The 24,883-nt window shown below is 34.3% G+C and overlaps 1 non-coding gene across 1 annotated transcript; it reads left to right on the forward strand.

Annotated features, from left to right (window-relative positions):
* The first annotated feature begins 9,848 nt into the window (after positions 1–9,848).
* Positions 9,849–9,955, forward strand: LOC112498039 (small nucleolar RNA R71). Its single transcript, XR_003065124.1, has one exon. It is a non-coding gene; the product is annotated as a small nucleolar RNA R71 (small nucleolar RNA).
* Positions 9,956–24,883: the final 14,928 nt, after the last annotated feature.

The raw sequence follows: 24,883 nt of genomic DNA on the forward strand, positions 1-24,883 counted from the left end.
TGTCTTCGAAAAAACGTTTAGTTGTGCAAATAAAAGGCCGGCTTTTTCCCTTGAAAACGTGACTATGAAAATATTCGGGGTAGAAAACTTAACATAAACAATACTGAGCTGTGAGTTTTAAAACACGGCTTCATTTAGAAGCTAAAGGGGAAAAATTTTCTTGTACAGAGGAATGCAAACCTAAAAGCATATATGTAGCTTTTTAGTTAATTGCCCTCCCGAAAGCACCCGATTTACGAGCTACTATATCATATCTCCAGCAATTACAAAACACTTCATGACTCATGTCACTGCCATATATATTCTTCATTTTAAAATAACTTTCCAGCTCACAACTCAAGAAATAAGCTTCGTTTTCATTGTAAAATAACTTTTTCACCGACAACTCGAATAAATTTGAAGTATATCCAATCCCGCAATTCTGTGGATAAGCGTATTTAACAATTTAGATTAACTGCTGTTACAAGCAGTTCTGTCCTCTTATACAACAGGTTGGTTAATTTTGTCACAAAGTTTTGTCTCTTTTCTCGCGAAGATTCAATGCCTTATTCTCAGGACATTGAGAAGGAACTCTGCTGAGAAGCAAACCAGAAATACACCAAAGAGAGCACCAGATAAAATTGCAATGTGATTGATACTCTGCACTGAATAGCCACCAATAAAAGTGCCCGACGTTCCGGCTGGAGCTTGGGCTGCCTCCATAACCCACAGAGCAAAGCAAACAAGACTCAGAAGATTCACTTATCTCAAAAAGGAAATGCATTGCTAAATATCCCCCCCCAAAAAAAAGGTATTGATAAAGGTAGGAAAGTTGAAAGCTTATGTCAATTTTTAGGCAAAAGAAACGCAAGAATGGGTTATTTTGGATTTGGATGAAATTTGATGATGATAACATCATAAGCATCTGATTGGCCCAATACACTTGAAAATAATGTATAGTGAGCATCAATTCATCAAACTTCTTAAATTCTCGTGAAGTCAGTTTGTGTAGTATAATTTACAAGATAAGAGGGAAGTAATCACCTTCTCCACAACCAATTCGTCCAATATAAGCACCTCCAGAACCTTCCTCCTGTCCCAAGACATCTACAATAAACAAAAGGGTTTTGAAGCTTCATATAAATAAATTTTATATTGAATTGTACACATCCCAGGATTTTGAATACCTTTACGAGGACACTAATCGCAAACAACCCAAAAACAGCACCAGCGGCTCCAACAGAAACTGCATTTTTTGGTAAAATAAGCCACGGAACAAAGTTAGCAGCGGCACCTGAAAAAATGTAAGAGAGCCACAATCCACAGTTTCCTTCCTCCTCCTCAACAAGCTTCCCTGTTTAAGAAAGATGGATTAATTCAATTCATTTCAAATGGATCCTTTTCAATAATCAAATTTCATAATCTAAGACAAAATGAAACGCATACCGAAGGTGTAAAAGAAGAAAAGGTTACTGGAAAGATGGTTCCTGAAGAGAGTCCACAAAAGTGAGAAATTCAACGAAGAGAAGAAAAAATTATACTAGAGTACAATATTCATCTGTGACATCGGTGATGTTTTCGTCATCAAAATTATCAATACCTTAAAATTCTCGCCAGGTAGCATGACAGAAAGCTGCAGTCACAAATTGGTACCATGGCGGAAAATTATGATGCAAGTACAAAGATTTGATGCTACGGACCTAATCAAACCCTGGTTTTAGCATCATTCAATATGCCACGTAAAACAATAGCACTAAGAATACCATGAAAAATGACTCTCGTTGTTGATACTTGATATGGTGAACTATCTTCATATTCATGCGTTTAAACTTAATTTTAAAAGCATAGAAGCTAAAAGTCGTAAACACCTCCTTTTACTCAGCAACTAATGTTCACTAACCCTCTCTTGCTTACACTCTCATAACTAGTGATTTTGTTTCACTAGCAATTATGGATTAAATGTTGAAACAATAACAAACTTTATGCCCTTAATCGTGCATTTCCAAGCAAACACATATTTTAGGTAATTTTGAAATTTACCATGATCTCCTATGAATCCGACCTTGGAAGCTTGTTATGGAGCTTTACTGAGTTGTTACAAGCTTGATCTAGCTTCTGAATTCCTGTTTCCCTTGCTTCAGCTCAAGGATCGGCTTGCTTCACTGAATAGCCACCAATAAAAGTGCCCGACATTCCGGCTGAAGCTTGGGCTGCCTCCATAACCCACAGAGCAAAGCAAACAAGACTGAGAAGATTCACGTCTCAAAAAGGAAATGCATTGCTAAATATCCAAAAAAAAAAAAGTATTGATAAAGGTAGGAAAGTTGAAAGCTTATGTCAATTTTTAGGCAAAAGAAACCGCAAGAATGTGTTATTTTAGATTTGGATGAATTTTGATGATGATAACATCATAAGCATCTGATTGGCCCAATACACTTGAAAATAATGTATAGTGAGCATCAGATATTCATCAAACTTCTTAGTTCTTAATTTCTCGTGAAGTCAGCTTACCAAGTATAATTTACAAGATAAGTGGGAAGTAATCACCTTCTCTACAACAAATTGGCCAGTATCAGCACCTCCAGAATCTTCCTCCAGTCCCATGGCATCTACAATAAGCAAAAGGGTTTAGAAGCTTTATATAAATAAATTTCATCACTTTGTATGCATGCAGGGAATGTGAGTTTAATTTCTCGTGAAGTCAGCTTACCATGTATGCATGTCACATCACTTTGTATCACAACTTTGTGTCCAAGTAAAACATAATATTGATAACAAGACAATATTTGTGTGTAGGGAATGGGAGATTTATTGAATGAAATGGTAGTGATGATGAACCAAACAATGGCTATTGCACGTCTTCAATGCATATTTATTTATTCTCTACCCCAGTACATTCAAACTTACAGTTGAAGATGCATATTCTAAATGAAAATGGTCGCAATATTATCAAGTCATCAGAATACATCTGAACCATGTTATGTTTGTTTGAGTTGTGCTGGCTGATGGGATGTGATAGATTATCAAGATGGATATAGAAGTTGGGAGCATGGCCAAAGATGGCTCTGAGGCCGGAGAATCTGTTGCAAAGGGTTCATAATGTCATATTCTCAATACTACTGCAAGCCAGTTTGGTTTTCCTGAAGCAGCTGCCGGATCTGAGTTGTATTGATGCTTGCGAGCATTTCAAGTCAAGATCTCAGTTTGTTTTTACTGCAAATTAACCATTTCAAGTCAAGATGTCATACAGGTTGCTAGGTTTTTAGTTCTAAATGCAGGGATCAAGTTGACTGCTCTAAGAGCCTGTACTAGTTTTTATTCCCAAACCATTCAGAAATATATGTTTAAACTTTTGTCGGAAAAAAAAATTTACTGTTTATGGCAAACCATTTAGGCGTTGCGCCCGTTGCCCTTGCCCCTGCGGCCCACGTAGGTTTGGTAATTTGGTCCGATCTTATTTTTGGTCCGACTGACTCGACCTTAATTTTTAAGACTTTGACCCGAATTTTTGGGTTTCGGATTGAGTTAGGGTCAAAATTTTTAAGCCCTAACAAATTTCAGGTCAAGGTCGGACTTTAAGCTGACCCAGCCCCACCCGACCCTATTTGGAAGAAAAAAAAAAACTAACACAAGTTTTACACAAGCACACATCACTACATCACCCAACCCAAATTATGAGTTTTTATTTGTATAAGAGATTTTTTTTTAATGTTGGGTTGTGGAACTAAATTGTGTGTTTTTATTTGTATAAGACATGAGTTTTTTATTTTTTATTTTTTATGTTGGGTTGTTGAATTGAATTGTGTATGGTTAAAATGGTTATGGAATTACATGTGTGTTTTTAATTTAATTGCATTGTGTGTTTTTTATGTTGGATTTTGGAATTGATTTATGTGTGGGGTTGAAATGGTTGTGGAATTGAATTGTGTTTTTTTTAATTTAATCACATTGTGTGTTTTTAAAGTTGGAATATGGAATTGAATTTAAAAAAATATTCCTATTAATTGGTTGTTTTGTGAATTATTTTGTGATTAATTATATTGTATATTTTACCTTTGTCTTGTTAATTATTTTAAATTAGAAAAATTATTTCTTTTGTTTTATATTCATGGTATAATAAATAGAAAGAGAAAAAAAATTAAAAAGTAACATGGATGAATTTGGGATGTGGTCATAACATTACAAGATATTGACAAATTTGAGTTGCCTAAATTATTGAATTAAAATGCATGTATAGAAGAAAATATTAAAATAACATGAATATAAAACAAAACGTTAAAAAATAGTTTAACATTAAAATAATATGAAAACTATTTCGGTAGGGTCGGGTTGGGCTCGACCCGACGTTGACCCGATTCGGGTCGGGTTAGACCCGACCCTACCTATAAAATGTTCGGATTTTTTTAGGGTCTGGCTTTAAATTTTTTTGATCGGGTTGAGTTCGAGTTTGGTCAAGCCCGAGCCCGAGCCCGAGCTGACCTTTTGCCATCCTTAGGCCCGCGCCCTATGCCCTGCCACTGTGTCGGGATCTTATTGTTATTATTTATGAAAAGTTTGTGGTCACTTCTTCAAATTCAAAAAACCCAATAAATCAATCTCTTGGAATTTTATTTATTTATCTAAAATAATAGCTAGCAATATGTCCATGCGTTCATCGTAAGGTATGATCTTTTTATTTATTTTAATGATAATTTTGTAAATCATTTGGGTTTGATGCTTTACCTCTCAACTGTGATGATGATCTGAACAATAGCAATAACTTTTGTTTACAAAAAAAAGAAAAATTAATAGGGGAGAATGACTATGAGAATGTGATTGCTGGTGGTGGTGCAGAAAAAGAGAATGTGATTAAGGTGTTTAAACATAATGGGTTGGAGAATTGTTTGGGTGGGGATGGTACTGATGTAGAAGAAGTCTTTAAGATTTGTATAATGGGTTGGAGAATTGTCTGGGTGGGGATGCTACTGATGCAGAAGAAGTCTTTAAGATTTGTAGGGTCTTTGGCATGGATCAAGAGGGAATTGTGTGGGATATGCCCCGTTTCCCCTAAACAAGCATGAATAAGGAAAATAAAAGAAAATTAAAAGAAAATTCTTTAACAAAACCATGGAGGATCCATCTCATTCGAAATGACTGCCTCAGCAATGAGTTGCCTCCCATCGAGCACTTGATTTAAGGTCCTTCAGCCTGACCTTACTTGAGTGCTTATAATGTCGATTCTCTCAGGAGTAAGACCTCATTTGAACAGTCTGTAGCTGAATGCATGTAATGCTTAACTCTATGCCCATTAACTTTGAATTCCTGGCATGTCTTTTCATATAAGAGATCAACAGCCCCATGAGGATAAATTCTGAGCAGTTTGAAAGGTCCAGACCATCGAGATTTCAGTTTTCTTGGAAATAGTCTTAGCCTCGTATTATGGAGCAGAACTAGTTGACCATGGATTAATTTCCAGTGTTGGATGTGTTTGTCATGCCAGTGCTTTGTCCTCTCTTTATAGATTCTTGCATTTTCATACGAGAATAGATGTAATTCATCAAGCTCACATAGTTGAAGTTTCTTTTGCTCTGCTGCAGTATGTACGTCCCAGTTTAATTGCTTTAGTGCCTAATATGCTTTGTGCTCTAGCTCGAGTGACAAGTGGCAAGCTTTCCCATACACTATTCGGTAGGGAGGCATGCCGAGTGGTGTCTTGTACGTTGTTTTGTAGGCCCATAGGGAGTCATGTAAGCGCAAAGACTAATCATTTCTTGATGGGTTCACCACTTTTTCTAAGATTTTCTTAATCTCTCTATTAAACACTTTTGTCTGGCCATTATATTGTGGGTGATATGTTGTTGCTATTTTATGCTTGACTCCATATTTCACCATGGCTGCAACAAATACTTTGCTGCAGAAATGAGTACCCTTATCACTAATAATTGCTCGTGGAGTGCCAAACCTGGAAAAAAATGCTTCTCTAAAGGAAGTTCACTACTGCTCTAGCATCATTGATAGGTAATGATGCAACTTCTACCTACTTGGGATATAATCCACAGCAACCAGGATATATAAGTTCCCAAAAGATGGTGGGAAAGGACCCATGAAATCTATTCCCCATACAAAAAAAAATCTCCACTTTCAGAATGTTTGTCAATGGCATTTCATGTCTTTGAGTTATGTTTCATGTCCTTTGACACATGTCACAACATTTAGCAAACTCATAAGTATCTTTAAAAACGGAAGGCCTGTAATAACCTAATTGTAAAACTTTAGCAGCTGTTCTGTGACTACCAAAATGTCTTCCATATGTTGCAGCATGGCAAGATTGCAATATATGGGGAATTTCTTCATCTGAAACACATATTTGTATTCCCTGATTTGAGCATAACTTATACAAGTATGGGTCATCTCATTGGTAGCTTCTAACATCATGAAGGAATTTCTTTTTCTACTGAAAATTCAATTCAGGTGGTAGTAATCGACTTACTAAGTAGTTAACAAAATCTGCATACCATGGAGATCCTGGTTGCTGCAGCATTTGTGTCTGTTGTATTACTAGCAGTTGTTTATCAGGAAATGTTTTGGTGATGTCTTTGTTTGTCAATGTGCTCGCATTCGCTTCTAGCCTAGACAAATGATCTGATACTTGATTTTCAGTCCCTTTTTTATCTTTAATTTTCAAAATCAAACTCCTGAAGCAATAAGATCCATCTTATTAATCTCGGTCTAACATCCTTCTTTAAGATTAAGTGCTTGATGGCTGCATGATTTGTGTAAACTGTCACTTTAGTACCCACCAAGTAAGCTCTAAATTTATCGAAAGTAAATACTACTGCTAGCAACTTTTTCTTTGTAGTAGTGTAATAAATTTGAGCTTGAGTAATAGTTTTGCTGGCATAGTATATAGAGTGGAACACTTTATTCTTCCTCTGACCCAATACTACCCCAATAGAATGGTCACTGGCGTCACATATAAGCTCAAACAGTAGAGTCTAATCTGGTGCTATAACCACTGGTGCAATGATAAAAACTTTCTTCAATTCTCTAAAGGCTTAAAGACAGTCCTTATCAAAATGGAAAAGGTTTGTCATGTTCTAGTAAATTAGTAATGAGCATAATAGTTTAGCTACTTTGGAAAAGTCTTTTATGAATTTTCTGTAAAATCCAGCATGTCCCAAAAAACTTCTAATCCCCTTAACTGAAGTAGGATGTGGCAGTTTATTTATCACTTCTATCTTTGCTTTATCTACCTCTATGCCATTCTTGAACACCTTATGACCCAACACTATTCATTCTTGCACCATAAAATGACATTTTTCACAATTGAATACTAGGTTAGTCATCTCACATATTTTAAGAACTTCTTCCAAGTTGTGTAAACAATCAATATACGTTCCTCCAAAGACTGAAAAATCATCCATGAATACTTCCAATGTTTGCTCCACCATATCTGAAAAAATAGACATCATACATCTCTGGAAAGTTGCTGGAGCATTGCACAAACCAAAGGGCATTCTTCTGAAGGCACAAGTTCCATAAGGACAAGTAAATGTAGTCTTTTCCTTATCCTCTAGGGTTATAGCAATTTGGTTGTAGCCTGAATACCCATCTAGGAAGCAATAATATTATTTTTCAGTAAGTCTGTCCAACATTTGATCTATAAAGAGAAGTGAGAAGTGATCATTCCGTGTGGCTTTGTTGAGCTTCTTGTAATCCATACATACTCTCCATCCAGTCATTATTCTTGTAGAAATAAGTTCATTTTTCTTATTTATTATCACTGTTATTCCTCCCTTCTTTGGAACACATTGAACTGGACTCACCCATAAACTGTCTGATATCATGTATATGATCCCAGCATCCAGCCATTTGATGATTTCTTTCTTCACGACTTCCTTCATAATGGAATTTAACCTTCTCTATTGCTCTACTGAATTGCTGTAGCAGTCCTTTAACAAAATCTTATGCATGCATCTAAAGTAGATGAAATGTCCGCCGTAGTCCATCTAATTGCTTTTCTGTATTTCCCAAGCATATCTACCAGACTCTTTTCTTAACCTGCATTCAAAGTAGATGAAATGATTACATGAAGTGTATTGTTATGACTAAGATAATCATATTTCAAATGTGAAGGTAACAATTTTAATTCAAGAGTAAGAGGTGATTCAATAGATGGTAAAATCGTTTTCACTTTCCTGTCTGAAAAATTTAGAGGTTCATCAAATCTGTTATGTCTATTAGATTGCTTTTCTCCCATCCAATCTATCTGATTTGCTGCAACATCTTCTTCTTCAAATCTTTCAAATATGGCAACTTTGATAACCTCATTACTGTAGCATCTATTTATTTTGTATGCTACAACAAGATCCACAATGCTCAGGAAATTACAATCTTCTGCCTTATCAGGACTCTTCATAGCTTCTAATACATTGAAGATGACTTGTTAGTCATTCACCCTTATTGTTACCGCTATTTTCTGCACATCTATCAGAGTCTTCCCGGTTGCCAGGAAAGGTCTTCCAAGTATAATTGGTATCTCTTTATCAGCCTCAAAGTCTAGTACAATGAAATCCACTGGAAAGATGAATTTGTCAACCTTTACCAATAGATCCTCAATATTTCATTCAGGGTATCCATGAGATCTGTTAGCTAATTACAGAGTAACTGTTGTTGGCATGCACTCTCCTACTCCTAATGGGTTAAATACAGATAATGGCTCAGATTAATATTGGCTCTCAAGTTACATAGTGCTCTACCATTGTACCTAGCTCCAATTGAATATGATATTGTGAAGCTTCCTAGATCCTTCAATTTTTGAGGGATCTTACTTTAAAGCATGTGACTACATTCATGTGTTAAGGCAACAATTTTAAATTCTTCCAACCTTCTTTTTCTTGCCAAAATATCTTTTAGAGATTTCACATAATTAGGTATTTGTTCCAATGCTTCCACAAAATGTATGTTGATGTGTAACTGCTACAGCACTTCCAGGAATTTGCTAAACTGTTTTCTTGTTTTTGTTTCTGGAATCTCTGTGGGAAATGAGGTAGTTGCCAAAATTGCTGGACAGCTTCAGGAGGTACCAATCTCTGCTCCTTTGATTTATTGTAAGTTGTCACCACAGGTGTTTCAACCTCTTCTTCAGCAGTTATCGGTTGGTTTCCTTCCAAAGTTGCTGCAGCTTGACCACTAGCACCAGGATCCTGATGGCTGGGTTGCTGTAACATCCTCTCATCTTGAGGAGGTTCTTGTGAGGAGTTAAGTTCCAACCTCTTTTTAGTTACATCAACATTCTTTCCAGATCTCAGATTAATTACCTTACAATGTTTTTTACACTCTCTTCCTGGATCTTCTGTATTGCTAAGTAAACTTCCCTGAGATCTACTACTCATTGCTATGGCAAGCTATCCAATTTGGTTTTTCAGGTTTCTTAGAGATACAGCTTGACTTTGCACAATTGCTTCATTCTTCACAATATATTCTTTAATCTGTGTTTCCAATGAAGTAAGTGGATCATGACTAGTGTGTTTTTGCCCTTGATTCTGCTGATGAAAACCTGGTGGTTGAGTATGCCTGTTCTGTCCACTCGGTGCTGAAACATGATGATTTTGATTGCTCTATGAGAAATTTGGGTGTTACTTCCATTCAGGGTTGTAAGTATTTGAGTATGGGTTGTTCTGAAGTTGTCGGTTGAAGTTGCCTATATAGTTTACTGATGCTGGATTTCCTAGACAGTTGTCAGATACGTGCTCCTCACCACAATACACGCAAGATAGTTCAGCAACTTGCATTACCGCTGCAGGAGTAGAAGTTATGGATCATCAACCATCAATCTTGTACTTGGATTCAACCCATTATAAAAGGTTTCCAACTGTATGCAACATGGAATGCCATGATGAGGATACCTTATGAGTAGCTCTTTAAATCTCTCCTAAGCCTCATACAAACTCTCGTCTTCAAGTTGATGAAAAGAAATGATCTCATTCCTCAATTTTGCATTCTTGGTTAGTGAAAAATATTTCATTAAGAATTTGTCAGCCAAGTCTGACTATTCCAGGATGTTTGCAGCATTTGAAACATCACTGGTTTAAGTTCAAAATTTACGGCTTCCACTTCAGGTCTGACTATTCCAGGATGTACAACTTGAGGAGTTAACACAGCATAATCTCTGATAGCCATGTCTCTGTCATCTGCCATGTAAATGATATTGTTGTTACTTAGTTATCTCTTATTAACGTGCGTGTTTTACCCCTCTTGAATGTTGACAGGTTGTAGTGGCCCATGATGATCCAAGTTTCCCACATCTTGTAAATTATCTATTTTTGAAGTAGTTTTTGAATTTCTTTACTCTCTTCGTAATTTCCTTATAGTTTTTTCAATCTCATGATCAAATTGAAATTCAACAGATCTATCTTTGCGCATGCAAGTGTTGATCTGTCAATAAATAAAACAAATTAGATCAAGTTGGCACTGTCAAGATTGACTTCACACTTTGAAAATAAACAATCAATCACCGACAACGATGCCAAAAACTTGTTGGTTATTTTTACTCAATTGGTATTGATGTCACCAATAAATAATAAAGTAATGAATATTCAAGATCGTCTCCACAAGGATTGATGTTACTAGAAATACTACAACAATCACGATAATGCAATCTACCTTTATTTCAAGAGGAACTTAGTTAAAGTTGGTTACTACCGAAATTAAAAATTATAAAAAAATAAATCAAATAAATGCAGTAATGAAGTAGATTAGATAAATTGCGTACAAAGAGTTTAGTGAGAACGAAGAAGCTGAATGATCAAACTCTCTTCATGGGATGTGCTTTTCATCAAATTAACACCAGTTGCTACAACAATTCCTATAGCACTGTGCAGAACTCTTTTGCATCCTCAGCTGTCGCTTGTTGGACTTCCCATACCCTAAAGCATCCTAACAATGACCAGTTGTTATTACACCTAAGGTATGACATTATGAACATCCACTCTCTATACCATACAAAGTGAATTCCTACTTATAGTTCTTTACAAATCTTACTTAAGTATAACCCTTTTGTGGGTGTGGGTAGAGGTAATCAAGGATTGATTATCTCTAATTCTGCTTTGAGTGCAAGCATTAAACCTAAACAAGTTTGGTTAGTTAAACGTGTACTTTCAGCATGTATACTTTTTGTGACCAAATCTAAATTTTGTCGTTTATAATATTTATTTAAACAAGTTAGGTTAGTTAAACGTATACTTTTAGCCTATATACTTTGTTGTTCGGGTTAGGGTGTTGCACATTACATGTTTAAGCTATCATAAATCTCACCTTAGTGTGTTACACGTTACACTCTCGGACCATGATTTAAAGTTTGGCAACGCCCTTTGTCAGTTACTCTTTCCATTTCCCGTCAGAACACCATGCCCAATCAGCAACGTAGTCGATGCATTGCCTGCGTAACCTACTGTAAATCATGCCCCGATGATTGCGAATTCAAGAGTTTTTTTTCCCAACGACATCGAAATTGTCCATACTAACTTCTTTAAAGCTGTGAAGAGTGCTTCATCTTTAAGGGCTCTTTTAAATGAAACCGTTGATGAGAGGGTTAAGACCGATGCCGAAAAACTGACTCAAATTCGAGCGACACTAATAGAAGGAAACATCAGCCGAAAGTATCCAGTTCAAAAGGCTGTCGGGATAATATATACGCTACATAAGAGAATTGAGTCTCTGGATTTGCAACTACCGGAGATAAGAAGAACAAGCAGAATGACCTCTCCATCTTTTTCGGCGGCCACGGTGACTCAAGATCCACTTTATAATGTTCATTCATTTATGCTATGAATTCTAGACTACATCCCTTATTAATTTTAATACATAATCTTTTCTATATGATTTTATGGTTGATTACCTCTGGTTATGCTTTGAGTAGAAGCATTCAACCTAAAAAATTTTGGTTAGCTAATCGTGTACTTTCGGCATGTATACTTTTAATGACCAAATTACAATTTTGTCGTTTATAATATTTATTTAAACATATTCTAAGAGTTTTTTTTCCCAACGACAGCGAAATATACTACACCAATTTCTTTAAAGTTGTGAAGAGTGCTTCATCTTTAAGAGCTATTTTATATGAAACTATTGATGAGATGATGAAGACCGATGCCGGAAAATTGACTCAAATTTGATCGATACTGATGGAAGAAAACATCAGCCGAAGATATCCAATTCAAATAGGTGCCGGCATAATATACACGCTGCATAAGAGAATAGAGTATTTAAAATTGCAACTGCCGGAGAAAAGTAGAACAAGTAGAATAGCGCCTCTATTATTTTCGGCGGCCACGGTGACTCGTGATCCATTTTATAATGTTGATTCATTTATACTATAAACTCTAGATTAGATCCCTTCATAATTTTAGTACACAATCTTTTCTATGTGATTCTACTGTTGATTACCTCTAGTTCTGCTTTAAGTAGAAGCATTCAACCTAAAAAAGTTTGGTTAGCTAAACGTGTACTTTCGGCATGTATACTTTTAGTGACCAAATCAAAATTTTGTCATTTATAATATTTATTTAAACAGATTTTGTTAGTTAAACGTATACTTTTAACAAATATTTCTTTATTGTTCGGGTTAGGGGATTGCACATTACCCGTTCGAGCTATGATAAATCATACCTTAGTGTGTTACACGTTGCACTCTCGGCCCATCATTTGAAGTATGAAAAACCCATTTGTCAATGTTGATTTTCATATCCAGCAAGAACACTATGCCCAAGCATTAACGTAGTCGATACATTACTTGTGTAAACTACTTTAAATCATGCCCCGGCAACTGCGAATTCAAGAGTTTTTTTCCCAACGACAGCGAAATAGATTACAACAATTTCTTCAAAATTGTGAAATGTGCTTCATCTTTAAGGGCTCTTTTGAATGAAAAGCTGACTCAAATTCGATCGATACTGATAGAATGAAACATCAGCCGAAGGTATTCAGGTCAAAGGACTACCGACATAATATGCACGCTGTATAAGAGAATAGAGTCTCTAGAATTGCAACTGCCGGAGAAATTTAGAACAAGCAGAATGACGCCTCTATCATTTTCGGCGGCCAGGGTGACTCCATGTCCACTTTATAGTATTGATTCATTTATGCTATGAACAATAGATTATATCCCTTCTTAATTTTAGTACACGATCTCTTCTATATGATTATATGGTTGATTACCCTTAGTTCTGCTTTGAGTAAAGGCATTCAACATAAAAATGTTTGGTTAGTTAAACGTGAACTTCGGCATGTATACTTTTAGTGACTAAATCAAAATTTTATCGTTTATCATATTTATTTAAACATGTTTTGTTAGTTAAACGTATACTTTTAACATATATCTCTTTGTTGTTCGGGTTAGGGGATTTCACATTACCCGTTTAAAGCTATCATAAATCATACCTTAGCATATTACACGTTGCACTCTCGGCCCACCATTTGAAGTTTCGAAAAGCCCTTGGTCAATTTTGATTTTCATATCCAGCAAGAACTTCATGCCCAAGCATGAACGTAGTCAATGCATTGCCTGTGTAAGCTACTTTAAATCATGCCTCGGCAAGTGCGAATTCAAGAGTTTTTTTTCCAACGACAGCAAAATAGACTACAACAATTTCTTTAAAGTTGTGAAATGTGCTTCATCTTTAAGGGTTCTTTTAAATGAAACCATTGATGGGATGGATAAGACCGATGCTAGAAAGCTGACTCAAATTCGATCGATACTGATGGAAGGAAACATCAGCCGAAGGTATCAAATTCAAAGGACTGCCGGCATAATATACACGCTGCATAAGAGAATAGAGTCTATAGAATTGCAACAGCCGAAGAAATGGAGAACAAGCAGAATGACGCCTCTATCATTTTCGGCGGCCACGGTGACTCCAGTTCCACTTTATTATGTTGACTCATTTATGTTATAAACTCTAGATTATATCCATTCCTAATTTTAATACACAATTTTTTCTATATGATTCTATGGTTGATTACTTCTGATTTTGTTTTGAGTAGAACAATTCAACCTAAAAAAGTTCGGTTAGCTAAACGTGTACTTTCGGCATGTATACTTTTAGTGACCAAATCAAAATTTTATCGTTTATAATATTTATTTAAACAAATTTTGTTAGTTAAACGTATACTTTTAACATATATCTCTTTCTTGTTCGAGTTAGGGGATTGTACATTACCCGTTTAAAGCTATCATAAACCATACCTTAGCGTGTTACACGTTGCACTTTCGCCCCATCATTTGAAGTTTGGAAAAGTCCTTTATCAGTTTTGATTTTCTTATCCAGCAAGAACTTCATGCCCAAGCATAAAAGTAGTCGATGCATTGCCTGTGTATGCTACTTTAAATCATGCCCCGACAATTGAGAATTCAAGTGTTTTTTTCCCAACGACAGCAAAATAGATTACAGCAATTTCTTCAAAATTGTTAAATGTGATTTATCTTTAAGGGCTCTTTTAAATGACACCGTTGATGAGAGGGTCAAGACCGATGCTGGAAAGCTGACTCAAATTCGATCGATACTGATAGAAGAAAAACATCAGTCGAAAATATCTAGTTCAAAGGGCTACCGGCATAATATACACGCAGCATAAGAGAATAGAGTCTCAAGAATTGCAACTGCCAGAGAAAAGTAGAACAAGCAGAATGGCGCCTCTATCATTTTCGGCTGCCACGGTAACTCCAGTTCCACTTTATTGTGTTGATTCATTTATGTTATAAACTCTAGATTATATCCATTCTTAATTTTAATACACAATTTTTTCTATACGATTCTATGGTTGATTACCTCTGGTTCTGCTTTGAGTAGAAGAATTCAACCTAAAACAATTTTGTTAGCTAAACGCGTACTTTCAGCATGTATACTTTTAGTAACACAATCAACATTTTGTCGTTTATAATATTTATTTAAACAGGTTTTGTTAGTTAAACGTTTACTTTTAACATATATCTCTTTCTTGTTAGGGTTAGGGGATTCCACATTACCCGTTTAAAGCTATCATAAATCTTACCTTAGCGTGTTACACGTTGCACTCTCGGCCCATCATTTGAAGTTTGGAAAAGTCATTTATCAATTCTGATTTTCTTACCCAGCAAGAATATCATGCCTAAGCATGAACGTAGTCGATTCATTGTCTGTATATGCTATTTTAAATCATGCCTAGGCAATTGCGAATTCAAGAGTTTTTTTCCCAACGACAGCGAAATAGATTACAGCAATTTCTTCAAAATTGTTAAAGGTGCTTTATCTTTAAGGGCTCTTTTAAATGGCACCGTTGATGAGAGGGTCAAGACCGATGCCAGAAAGTTGACTCAAATTAGATCGATACTGATAGAAGAAAAACATCAGTTGAAGGTATCTAGTTCAAAGGGCTGCCGGTATAATATACACGCTGCATAAGAGAATACAGTCTCAAGAATTGCAAATGCCGGAGAAAAGTAGAACAAGCAGAATGACACCTTTATCATTTTCAGTGGCCACGGTGACTCCAGTTCTACTTTATTGTGTTGATTCATTTATGTTATAAATTCTAGATTATATCCAATCCTAATTTAATACATAATTTTTTCTATATGATTCTATGGTTGATTACCTCTGGTTCTGCTTTAAGTAGAAGAATTCAACCTAAAAAAGTTTGGTTAGCTAAACATGTACTTTCGACATTTATACTTTTAGTGACAAAATCAAACTTTTGTCGTTTATAACATTTATTTAAACAAATTTTGTTAGTTAAACGTTTACTTTTAACATATATCTCTTTGTTGTTCGGGTTAGGGGATTGCACATTACCCATTTAAAGCTATCATAAATCATACCTTAGCGTGTTACACGTTGCAGTCTCGGTTTATCATTTGAAGTTTGGAAAAGTCATTTATCAATTTTGATTTTCTTATCCAGCAAGAACATCATGCCCAAGTATGAACGTAGTCGATTCATTGCCTGTATATGCTATTTTAAATCATTCCCCGACAACTGTGAATTCAACTATTTTTTTCCCAACGACAGCGAAATATATTACAGCAATTTCTTCAACATTGTTGAAGGTGCTTTATCTTTAAGGGCTCTTTTAAATAAAACTGTTGATGAGAGGGTCAAGACCGATGCCGGAAAACTGACTCAAATTCGATCGATACTGATAGAAGAAAAACAACAATCGAAAGTATCTAGTTCAAAGGGCTGCCGGCATAATATACACGCTGCATAAGAGAATAGAGTCTCAAGAATTGCAACTGCCAGAGAAAAGTAGAACAAGCAGAATAGCGCCTCTATCATTTTCGGCAGCCACGGTGACTCCATGTCCACTTTATTGTGTTGATTCATTTATGTTATGAACTCTAGATTATATCCGTTCCTAATTTTAATACACAATTTTTTTTATATGATTCAATGGTTGATTACCTCTGGTTCTGCTTTGAGTAGAAGAATTCAACCTAAAACAATTTTGTTAGCTAAACGTGTAATTTCGGCATGTATACTTTTAGTAACAAAATCAACATTTTGTCGTTTATAATATTTATTTAAACAGATTTTATTAGTTAAATGTTTACTTTTAACATATATCTCTTTGTTGTTCGGGTTAGGGGATTGCACATTACCCATTTAACGCTATCATAAATCATACCTTAGCGTGTTACACGTTGCAGTCTCGGCCTATCATTTGAAGTTTGGAAAAATCATTTATCAATTTTGATTTTCTTATCCAGCATGAACTTCATGCCCAAGCATGAACGTAGTCGATTCATTGCCTGTATATGCTACTTAAATTATGCCCAGGCAACTGCGAATTCAAGAGTTTTTTTCCCAACGACAGCGAAATAGATTACAGCAATTTCTTCAAAATTGTTAAAGGTGCTGTATCTTTAAGGGCTCTTTTAAATGACACCGTTGATGAGAGGGTCAAGACCGATGCCGGAAAACTGACTCAAATTCGATCGATACTGATAAAAGAAAAACTTCAGTCGAAGGTAACTAGTTCAAAGGGCTGTCGGCATAATATACACGCTGCATAAGAGAATAGAGTTTCAAGAATTGAAACTGCTGGAGAAAAGTAGAACAAGCAGAATGGTCCCTCTATCATTTTCGGCGACCACGGTGACTCCAGTTCCACTTTATTGTGTTTATTCATTTATGTTATAAACTCTAGATTATATACATTCCTAATTTTAATACACAATTTTTTCTATATGATTCTATGGTTGATTACTTCTGCTTCAGCTTTGAGTAGAAGAATTCAACCTAAAACAATTTTGTTAGCTAAACGTGTACTTTCGGCATGTATACTTTTAGTGACAAAATCAAAATTTTATCGTTTATAATATTTATTTAAACATGTTTTGTTAGTTAAACGTTTACTTTTAACATATATCTCTTTGTTGTTCGGGTTAGGGGATTGCACATTACCCATTTAAAGTTATCATAAATCATACCTTAGCGTGTTACACGTTGCAGTCTCGGTCTATCATTTGAAGTTTGGAAAAGTCATTTATCAATTTTGATTTTCTTATCCAGCATGAACTTCATGCCCAAGCATGAACGTAGTCGATTCATTGCCTGTATATGCTACTTAAATTATGCCCAGGCAACTGCGAATTCAAGAGTTTTTTTCCCAACGACAGCGAAATAGATTACAGCAATTTCTTCAAAATTGTTAAAGGTGCTGTATCTTTAAGGGCTCTTTTAAATGACACCGTTGATGAGAGGGTCAAGACCGATGCCGGAAAACTGACTCAAATTCGATCGATACTGATAAAAGAAAAACTTCAGTCGAAGGTATCTAGTTCAAAGGGCTGCCGGCATAATATATATGCTGCATAAGAGAATAGAGTTTCAAGAATTGAAACTGCCGGAGAAAAGTAGAACAAGCAGAATGGCGCCTCTATCATTTTCGGCGGCCACGGTGACTCCAGTTCCACTTTATTGTGTTTATTCATTTATGTTATAAACTCTAGATTATATCCATTCCTAATTTTAATACACAATTTTTTCTATATGATTCTATGGTTGATTACTTCTGCTTCAGCTTTGAGTAGAAGAATTCAACCTAAAACAATTTTGTTAGCTAAACGTGTACTTTCGGCATTTATACTTTTAGTGACAAAATCAAAATTTCATCGTTTATAATATTTATTTAAACATGTTTTGTTAGTTAAACGTTTACTTTTAACATATATCTCTTTGTTGTTCGGGTTAGGGGATTGCACATTACCCATTTAAAGCTATCATAAATCATACTTTAGCGTGTTACACGTTGCAGTCTCGGCCTATCATTTGAAGTTTGGAAAAGTCATTTATCAATTTTGATTTTCTTATTCAGCATGAACTTCATGCCCAAGCATGAACGTAGTCGATTCATTGCCTGTATATGCTACTTAAATTATGCCCTGGCAACTGCGAATTCAAGAGTTTTTTTCCCAACGACAGCGAAATAGATTACAGCAATTTCTTCAAAATTGTTAAAGGTGTTTTATCTTTAAGGGCTCTTTTAAATGACACCGTTGATGAGAGGGTCAAGACCGATGCCGGAAAACTGACTCAAATTCGATCGATACTGATAAAAGAAAAACTTCAGTCGAAGGTATCTAGTTCAAAGGGCTGCCGGCATAATATACACGCTGCATAAGAGAATAGAGTCTCAAGAATTGTAAATGTCGGAGAAAAGTAGAACAAGCAGAATGGCGCCTCTATCATTTCGGCGGCCACGGTGACTTCAGTTTCACTTTATTGTGTTGATTCATTTATGTTATAAACTCTAGATTATATTCATTCCTAATTTTAATACACAATTTTTTCTATATGATTCTATATTTGATTACATCTGCTTCAGCTTTGAGTAGAAGAATTCAACCTAAAACAATTTTGTTAGCTAAACGTGTACTTTCGGCATGTCTACTTTTAGTGACAAAATCAAAATTTTATTGTTTATAATATTTACTTAAACATGTTTTGTTAGTTAAACGTTTACTTTTAATATATATCTCTTTGTTGTTCGGGTTAGGGGATTGCACAATATCATTTTAAAGCTATCATAAATCATACCTTAGCGTGTTACACGTTGCACTCTCGGCCCATCATTTGAAGTTTTGAAAAGTCATTTATCAATTTTGATTTTCTTATCCAACAAGAACATCATGCCCAAGCATGAACGTAGTCGATTCATTGCCTGTATATGCTACTTTAAATCATGCCCAGGCAACTGCGAATTCAAGAGTTTTTTTTCCAACGACAATGAAATAGATTACAGCAATTTCTTCAAAATTGTTAAAGGTGCTTTATCTTTAAGGGCTCTTTTAAATGACACCGTTGATCAGAGGGTCAAGACCGATGCCGGAAAACTGACTCAAATTCGATCGATACTGAGAAAAGAAAAACTTCAGTCGAAGGTATCTAGTTCAAAGGGCTGCCGGCATAATATACACGCTGCATAAGAGAATAGAGTCTCAATAATTGCAACTGCCGGAGAAAAGTAGAACAAGCACAATGGCTCCTCTATCATTTTCGGCGGCCACGGTGACTCCAGTTCCACTTTATTGTGTTGATTCATTTATGTTATAAACTCTACATTATATCTATTCCTAATTTTAATTCACAATTTTTTCTATATGATTCTATGGTTGATTACCTCTGATTCTGCTTTAAGTAGAAGAATTCAACCTAAAAAAGTTTGATTAGCTAAAGGTGTACTTTCGGCATGTATACTTTTAGTGATCAAATCAAAATTTTTTACTTTATAATATTTATTTAAACAAATTTTGTTAGTTAAACGTATACTTTTAACATATATCTATTTGTTGTTCGGGTTAGGGGATTGAACATTACCCGTTTAAAGCTATCATAAATCATACCTTAACGTGTTACACGTTGCACTCTCGGCCCATCATTTGAAGTTTGGAAAAGCCATTTATCAGTTTTGATTTTCTTATCCAGCAAGAACATCATGCCAAAGCATAAACGTAGTCGATGTATTGCGTGTGTATGCTACTTTAAATCATGCCCCGATAACTGCGAATTCAAGTGTTTTTTTCCTGATGACAGGGAAATAGATTACAGCAATTTCTTCAAAATTGTTAAAGGTGTTTTATCTTTAAGGACTCTTTTAAATGATACCGTTGATGAGAGGGCTAAGACCGATTCCGAAAAACTGACTCAAATTCGATCGATACTGATAGAAGAAAAACATCAGTCGAAGGTATCTAGTTCAAAGGGCTGCCGGCATAATATACACGCTGCATAAGAGAATAGAGTTTCAAGAATTACAACTGCCGGAGAAAAGTAGAACAAGCAGAATGGCGCCTCTATCATTTTCAGCCGCCACGGTGACTCCAGTTCCAATTTATCGTGTTGATTCATTTATGTTATAAACTCTAGATTATATCCATTCTTAATTTTAATACACAATTTTTTCTATATGATTCTATGGTTGATTACCTCTGGTTCTGCTTTGAGTAGAAAATTCAACCTAAAACAATTTTGTTAGCTAAACGTGTACTTTCGGCATGAATACTTTTACTGACAAAATCAAAATTTTATCGTTTATAATAATTATTTAAACATGTTTTGTTAGTTAAACGTTTACTTTTAACATATATCTCTTTGTTGTTCGGGTTAGGAGACTGCACATTACCCTTTTAAAGCTATCATAAATCATACCTTAGCGTGTTACACGTTGCACTCTCGGCTCATCATTTGAAGTTTGAAAAAGTCATTTAGCAATTTTGATTTTCTTTTCCAGCAAGAACATCATGCCATAGCATGAACGTAGTCGATTCATTGCCTGTATATGCTACTTTAAATCATGCCCAGGCAACTGCGAATTCAAGAGTTTTTTTCCCAACGACAGCGAAATAAATTATAGCAATTTCTTCAAAATTGTTAAAGGTGCTTTATCTTTAAGAGCTCTTTTAAATGACACCATTGACGAGAGGGTCAAGACCGATGCCAGAAAGTTGACTTAAATTCGATCGATACTGATAGAAGAAAAACTTCAGTCGAAGGTATCTAGTTCAAAGGGCTGCCGGCATAATATACACGCAGCATAAGAGAATAGAGTCTCAAGAATTGCAACTGCCAGAGAAAAGTAGAACAAGCAGAATGACGCCTCTATCATTTTCGGCTGCCACGGTAACTCCAGTTCCACTTTATTGTGTTGATTCATTTATGTTATAAACTCTAGATTATATCCATTCCTAATTTTAATACATAATTTTTTCTATATGATTCTATGGTTGATTACCTCTGGTTCTGCTTTGAGTAGAAGAATTTAACCTAAAACAATTTTGTTAGCTAAACGTGTACTTTCAGCATGTATACTTTTAGTGACAAAATCAACATTTTGTCGTTTATAATATTTATTTAAACAGGTTTTGTTAGTTAAACGTTTACTTTTAACATATATCTCTTTCTTATTAGGGTTAGGGGATTCCACATTACCCGTTTAAAGCTATCATAAATCTTACCTTAGTGTGTTACACGTTGCACTCTCGGCCCATCATTTGAAGTTTGGAAAAGTTATTTATCAATTTTGATTTTCTTATCCAGCAAGAACATCATGCCCAAGCGTGAACGTAGTCGATTCATTGTCTGTATATTCTACTTTAAATCATGCCCAGGCAACTGCGAATTCAAGAGTTTTTTTCTAAACGACAGCGAAATAGATTACAGCAATTTCTTCAAAATTGTTAAAGGTGCTTTATCTTTAAGGGCTCTTTTAAATGACACCGTTGATGAGAGGGTCAAGACCGATGCCGGAAAACTGACTCAAATTCGATTAATACTGATAAAAGAAAAACTTCAGTCGAAGGTATCTAGTTCAAAGGGCTGCCGGCATAATATACACGCTGCATAAGAGAATAGAGTCTCAAGAATTGTAAATGCCAGAGAAAAGTAGAACAAACAGAATGGCGCCTCTATCATTTTCGGCGGCCGCGGTGACTCCAGTTCCACTTTATTGTGTTGATTCATTTATGTTACAAACTCTAGATTATATCCATTCGTAATTTTAATACACAATTTTTTCTATATGATTCTATGGTTGATTACCTTTGGTTCTGCTTTGAGTAGAAGAATGTAACCTAAAACAATTTTGTTAACTAAACGTGTACTTTCGGCATGTATACTTTTAGTGACAAAATCAAAATTTTGTCGTTTATAATATTTATTTAAACATATTTTGTTAGTTAAACGTTTACTTTTAACATATATCTCTTTGTTGTTCGGGTTAGGGGATTGCACAGTACCCTTTTAAAGCTATCATAAATCATACCTTAACGTGTTACACATTGCACTCTCGGCGCATCATTTGAAGTTTGGAAAAGTTATTTATCAAATTTTATTTTCTTATGCAGCAAGAACATCATGCCCAAGCATGAACGTAGTCGATTCATTGCCTGTATATGCTACTTTAAATCATGTCTTGGCAACTGCGAATTCAAGAGTTTTTTTCCCAACGACAGCGAAATAGATTACAGCAATTTCTTCAACATTGTTGAAGGTGCTTTATCTTTAAGGGCTCTTTTAAATGACACCGTTGATGAGAGGGTCAAGACCGATGCCAGAAAGTTGACTCAAATTCGATCGATACTGATAGAAGAAAAATATCAGTCGAATGTATCTAGTTCAAAGGGTTGTCGACATAATATACACGCTGCATAAGAGAATAGAGTCTCAAGAATTGCAAATGCCGGAGAAAAATAGAACAAGCAGAATGGTGCCTCTATCATTTTCGGCGGCCACGGTGACTCCTGTTCCACTTTATTGTGTTGATTCATTTATTTTATAAACTCTAGATTATATCCATTCGTAATTTTAATACACAATTTTTTCTATATGATTCTATGGTTGATTATCTCTGGTTCTGTTTTGAGTAGAAGAATTCAACTTAAAAAAGTTTGGTTAGATAAAGGTGTACTTTCGGCATGTATACTTTTAGTGACCAAATTAAAATTTTGTCATTTATAATATTTATTTAAACAAATTTTGTTAGTTAAACGTATACTTTTAGCTTATATACTTTGTTGTTCGGGTTAGGGTGTTACACATTGCTCGTTCAAGTTATCATAAATCCTACCTTAGCGTGTTACACGTTGTACTCTCGGACCATGATTTAAAGTTTGTCAAAGTCTTTGTTAGTTACTCTTTCCATTTTCCGCAAAAACACCATGCCTAAGTAGCAACGTAGTTGATGCATTGCTTGTGTACGGTACCATAAATCATGCCCTGACGACTGCAAATTCATGATTTTTTTTCCCAACGACAGCGAAATCGACTACAGTAACTTCTTTAAAGTTGTGAAGAGTGCTTTATTGATAGAAGGAAACATCAGCCGAAAGTATATATTTAAAGTTGTGAAGAATGCTTTGAATACAAGCATCAAACCTAAACAAGTTTGGTGAGCTAAACGTGTACTTTTAGTATGTATACTTTTAGTGACCAAATCTTAGTTTTCTTGCTTACACATTTAAATAGATTTGGTCAGCAGTTAAACGTATATTTTTAGTATGTATACCTTTGTTGTTCGGGTTAGGGTGTTACACATTGTCCATTCAAGCCATCATAAATCATACCTTAGTTAGGTAAATGTGTAGTTTTCGCAACGAAAATTAGGTTTTATCGCTAAATGGGATCTAATTACCTTAAAACAGTTCAAAGGTACCACTAATTTTGGTTTTTTGTGATGTTAAATTTTGTTTAACCCTTTACTTTTTTTATTTACAGTTTATTTATAACTTTATGTACTTTAACCTTTTAAAATATAATTTTATTTTATTTAATATTATTTACTTTTTTATTTACATTTATTTATAAATATATGTGCTTTGGCTGGTGACCTTCTAAATTGTAATTTTATTTCATTTAACATTATTTAACATTTTAAAAGAATACAAATAATAATAAGCCTATGACTAAGTAATATTAAATGATATTTATTTTTAATAAAATAAAATTATTAAAGAATTATTCTTTTAAATAAAATAAATAATATTAAAAAATAGTATTTATTTTTTAGGACTCACTACCAGTTATTCTATTTTATTTATTATTATTTAGTTTTGAAAAATAAATATAATAATAAGCTATGACTAAATAATACTAAATAAAATAAAATAATAATATTAAAATAATATTAATTTTTTTAGGCTCATTAGTGATTATTTTATTTTATTTGACATTATTTATTTTTATGAAAGAATAAATATAATAATAAGCCTATGACTAATAATGTTAAATAAAAATGAGTAAGTAATATTGTACAATATTTATTTTCAATAAAAAATAATATTAAAATTTTATCCTTTTAAATAAAATAAATAATATTAATTAAAAATTGTGTTTATTTTTTAATGCTTACTACTAATTATTTTATTTTATTTTATTTTATTTTTTAGTTTTTTGAAAGATTAAATATGATAATAAACCTATGACTAAATAATATTAAATAAAATGAGAATAAATAATATTAAATAATATTTATTTTTGATAAAATAAATGGTATTAAAATTTTATTCTATTAAATAAAATTTAGTTTTTAAGACTCACTACTAATTAAACAACGTAAATTTAAAACAATCCGAACTTATACTAATTATTTTAACTCTTTAACTTGTTTTAGTTTTTGATAAATATCATAGAGCATAATATTAATGTTCAAACAAATAAATCTCTACCATTGAAACTATCTCTTCATTAAATCCAATGGTTAAGGATTGAAATCACCAAAAAAAAAAAATCAGTGGTTGAGTCCTGCTAAATGTGCACTTTTTATTGACGGCATTTGTACTTCGTCAATAAAAAATATGAAAATTTAAAAAAATTTGGCGGATGAGTTTCCACTATAATTTCATATCTTAAGGGATGAAACTAAATTTTATCGCTAAATGGGTACTTTTAGC

This window comes from Citrus sinensis, chromosome 1, assembly GCF_022201045.2.
Source record: "Citrus sinensis cultivar Valencia sweet orange chromosome 1, DVS_A1.0, whole genome shotgun sequence".
Classification (NCBI taxonomy): Eukaryota; Viridiplantae; Streptophyta; class Magnoliopsida; order Sapindales; family Rutaceae; genus Citrus; species Citrus sinensis.